The sequence below is a fragment of the Phyllostomus discolor genome, chromosome 9 (assembly GCF_004126475.2).
Source record: "Phyllostomus discolor isolate MPI-MPIP mPhyDis1 chromosome 9, mPhyDis1.pri.v3, whole genome shotgun sequence".
Classification (NCBI taxonomy): domain Eukaryota; kingdom Metazoa; phylum Chordata; class Mammalia; order Chiroptera; family Phyllostomidae; genus Phyllostomus; species Phyllostomus discolor.
This window is the reverse complement of record NC_040911.2, coordinates 88,659,906-88,664,651: the sequence shown is the minus strand read 5'-3', so window position 1 is coordinate 88,664,651 and position 4,746 is coordinate 88,659,906.

Here is a 4,746-nt window from a genome sequence, read left to right as displayed (position 1 = left end):
GGCTTTGGAGTCATACCTGCCTGGGTTCTAATCTCATTCTTCTAGCTGTGTGCCCTGAGGCAAGTTGATTCACTTTTTTGAGTTTCTCATCTCTAAAGCAGTGACCATAGATAGATTTGGTGACAAATTAAATGACATAATGTGTACAAAGCACATAGCTTAGTACCTGGCCCAGAGAAATATCTTTTGTTAAGGTGTAATTTATGTACAATGAAAGGCTCAGATCTTAAACATTCCATTTTGATGGCTGCATATCAAGAAACAGAATGTCACAATTACCCCGGAAAGTTTTCTCATGCCCCTTCCTAGTCATTCCTCCCAGGAACACCCCCTGATCGGGTGTCTATCACCCCAGATTAGTTTTGTCTGTTTTGGAACTCCCTGTGAATAGGACTAGACAGTTGCCTTGTATTTGTGTTTGTGTTTGGGGGTACACTTGGCTTCTTCACCTCACCAGAACAGTTTTGAGGTTGACTGCATGTGACTGGGTGCATACTCGGATCACTGCTTCACGGGGTGCCGTGTTCCATGTGTGGACATGCAGCGTGGCCATCTATTCCCCTGATCGGCATCTGGGCTATTCCCGGTTCTCGCCTACTAGGATCAGAGCTGCGATGAACGTTCTCGCCAGGATTTGGTACGAGGCTTCCGTGGATAATATTTTCGCTCTGCTTGCATAAACACCTCGGAGCAGCGTGCTGGACCACAGGGTAGGTAGATGTGCGTTGAACTTTGTAAGGAAACTCCCGAATGTTTCCTAAAGTGGTTGGAGCATTTTACACCCCCACCAGCAACCTTCGAGACTTTCGGTCCCTGCGAACACCCCCCAACGTTTGCTGTGGGCAGTCTTTTCGATTTTTGTCATTCTGGTATCACACTGTGGTTTTCGTCCACATTTCCCTGATGACTAATGAACTCCTTTCATGAGTTTGTTTGATTTTTTCTTAAAGTTAAATGTTCCTCTCCCCTTTGTTGCCATGTAACGTTCAGCCTCCATGATCCCAAGGACTGTTGAATAGAGGAAGGAAAAACCGATGGCAAAATCTACTAGAAATCTAAAGAGCTCTCCAACGACAATAGCAAGCATGAGCTCGGCCTTAGTACACTCCCCTTAACTTTGCTTTCCCAGTCCGCAAGGGGCTAAGGACGGTGCTCCTCTTCCGAGACAACCAGGGTCCTGGTCGACTTGCTCAGAGTGTTTTAATGATAATAACTCTGTCCCAGAGTGAGCACTTGCTTTCATTGTTCCCATTTGTAAACTACCTACTATGCCCTAGCCACCGTACACACGCACAGTATATCTAATTTTTACAATTGAGCTGCCAGGTTGATGGACAACCTCCATTTGGTAGGTTTTTGAACATCACAGATGTGAATTCCTTTGCCTAACACCACGCAGCCCCACCTCCATGGGATCCAGATTCCCAATGTGACTGGCTGGCTCCAAAATCTCATTCGCCAAGCTGCTTTCAAACCACACACACTAGATTGTCCAGCCGTAAAAAGAAATGAGGTGCTGATATGACCCAGCCTACAACGTGGAGGAAACTCCGAAACATCTCGCCAAGTGAAAGAAGCCAGACATAAAATGTCACACATTGTGATTCCATCTATTCAAAGTATCCAGAATGGGTAAATTGATGCTTATTGGCAGATAGCAGATCGGTGATTGCCAGGGGCTCGGGGGAGAAGGGAATGGGAAGAAACTGCTTGGTGGCGGTTTGGGGGGGACGACAAAATTAGTCTGGAACTAGATGATGTGGCGGTTCCATACCACCGTGAATGTGCTAAATGCCACCAAACCATACACTTGAAAAGAGTTCATTTTACGTTATTCACCTCAATAAGATTTTTTTAAAACTCCACCCTGTGAAAGAGCATGATTTTACCACTGGTGATTTAGTCCTTGGGGTAGTGATGCCTCCAGAAGCCAAGCCCCAGTCTTCCCCTGGCAGAGAGCCCTCCCGGGGAATCCCAGGGCGGAAAGGGAGGAAGCAACAGGATGACTCGGAGAGCGGGCCCTGGCATCAGGCTGCCTGAGTTCAACTGCGAGTACAATGGGAATGGGAATGTCACCACCCTCACAGGGTGCTGCGAGGGGAGCATCGGGCACGTGAAGTGCCTGGGCACACACGATGCTTACACCCTAAGCTGCCTTGTCAGGGCAAGGCAGGCCACCTTCCCCTGATACCGTCCATGCTACAACTATTTCTTGAGCACCTACTATGTGCCAGGCACTCTTCTAGGCCTTGGGGATTTGCCTATAAGCAAGAACTATACAATTCCTTGCTTCTTTGAGCTCACATTCCAACTGAGGTATAAGACAACAAAGTAAATAAGGTGCGTAGTGTATCAGAGGATGGATGGTATGTGCTCAGAAGGAAAAATGAACAAGGGAAGGGGGGAGGAGTGGGGGCAAAATTACAATTTTAAGTTGGGTTTGAGATGGCTTCCTTGAGTAATGATCTGAGGGAAGCCAGGTCTGCACCTTACTCTTGCTATTGCTGCTGGAACAGAGGACAACACGAATGTGACGCTCTACAGTTCTTGAGGTCAGGAGTCCAAAATGGGTCCCACTGGGCTGCAGCCAAGGCATCGGCAGAGCCATGTTCCTTCTGGGGGCTGCAGGGAAGACCCATCCCTTGTCTCCTCCAGCTTCTGGAAGCTGCCCGAGTTCCTTGGCTCATGGCCCCGCCTGCTCCAGCTTACGCTCCCATCATCCCGTCTCCTTCTCTCTGACTGTCCTGCCTCCCTCTGTTCCTTATAAGGAGGCTTGCGAACTTATTTGGCTCATCTGAATAATCCAAAATAATCTCTTCATCTCAAGATCCTTTTTTTTTTTTACTTTGGAAAGAGAGAGAGAGAAACATCAATGAGTGAGAGATACATCAACCAGTTGCCTCTCACAAGCCCCCAAACAGGCACCTGGCCCACAACCCAGGCATGTGCCCTGACTGGGAATCGAACTGGCGAGTTTTTGGCTCTCAGGCTGACACTCAATCCACTGAGCCACACCAGCCAGAGCTCAAGATCCTTTACTCATACCTCAAAGTCCTTTTTGCCATGCAAGGTGACAGTCGCCAGTCCTGAAGATTAGGATGTGGACATCTTGGGGGGGTCATTGCTCTACCACTGGCAGCAGAGTATCTAGAGAAAGTGAGAACAGCAAGTTCAAAGGCCCTGGGGCAGCAGGTGCCTGGTGTGTGTGAGGGGGATGGTGGCCAATGAGGATGCAGTGCAGAGGGGAGGGAGGAGTGGTCTCTCACAAGGTCGGAAAGGTAAAGGGGGTGGAGTGGCTCTTGCAGGCCCTTGTGGGTCCCAGTGAGGTGGGAGCAGGTGAGAGACGTGACCTCACGGGTTTTGACAGGACCCCTCTGGCTGCTATGCCGAGGACAGTATGTCCATGAGGAGGCTGCCACAGTGTCTGGGTGAGATGATGGCGGCTGGACCAAGGTAGTAGAGGGAAGCGGTGACACAGGTCTCACTCTGGATTTTGGAGGTCAAGTCACAGGCAGCCACATAGGGTCACAAGTGGAGCGTCACAGAAAGAAGAGAGTCAAGGACGGTTCCGAAGTTTTTGGCCTGAGCAACTGGGAGAATGAAGATGTTCTTCAGGACGAGGAAGCCCACCGGAAGGTCAGGCCTGGGGTCGCTGGTGAGGGATCAGGGATTTGCTTTGAGATGAGCGTTGAACACCCAAACGGAGGTACGAGTAGGAAGTTAGACACGCAAGTCTGGAGTTTAGGAGAGGGATCTGGAGGGATCTGTTTGGGAGACGCCAGCGTAAAGCCATGAGCCTGGACGAGATCTTCAAGGGAGTGCGTGCAGAGGTTAGAAGACGGAGGACTGAAACCCGGGCCCCTCCGATGGGGAGAGCCCAGGGAAGTTGGAAGAAAACCAGGGGAGGGTGGGGTCCTAGAAGCCAAGGCAGCCAAATGTTAAAAACTTCGTCCATAGCAAGTACAGAAGAGGGGGGTGTGGAGCAGAGGGCGACCACTCATGCTTTCCTCGGACTGTTCCCTGGCAACAGTCTCCTCTGCGGGAGATCATTTAAGGGGGTCGGACCTACAGAGGCGGGAGACCTTGCCAGGCCCACCGTAGCCATGCAGAGACCCTCAGAGCACCAAGCCTATTGACACTCACTGAGTATTTGCTAAATACCAAGGAAAGGGCCGTGGCCTGGGGTCCAGGTCCGAGTTCCGGCGGTCTGGAGTCGTCAGGACTTCGGCCTCCCCTCTCTGAAGTGGAGATGACACACACTCGTCCCTCGGTGCCTCGTCATCAGTCATGACATTTGGGAAAGTGTCTGGTAAGGCAGCTGGGCCAATCCGAGTTACTTTAGGTCATGGCTTTTCCTTGGCAGCTGACTCGGGGCATGTGGCTAGACCTGTGTGACCCACCCCACGCCACGTGAGGCCTTCGCCTGGGTTTTTCTCAAGCCACTCTGAGGATAAGCAGCTTCTTCCCCGGGCAGCGGGAGCTGGGGAGTGAGTGGGGCCTGCCCCGGTGGAAACTCGAACACACACACATGGGCATTCACCAGGGTTTCCAGTGGCTACGGGCCTCACGGAGCAGCTGTCCCAGAACGGCCGTGGCGCTGCTCTGACCACAGCTTCCTCAGCTCCGGCCATCCTCGACCGCGGTGTCCCACTGCCCTGGGGGTGAGCCCCTCCCTCGCCCCCAGAGCAGGGACCAGGCTCCCCCCCCACCCCCGGTTCCCTCAGCAGCACACAACACACAGGGGGG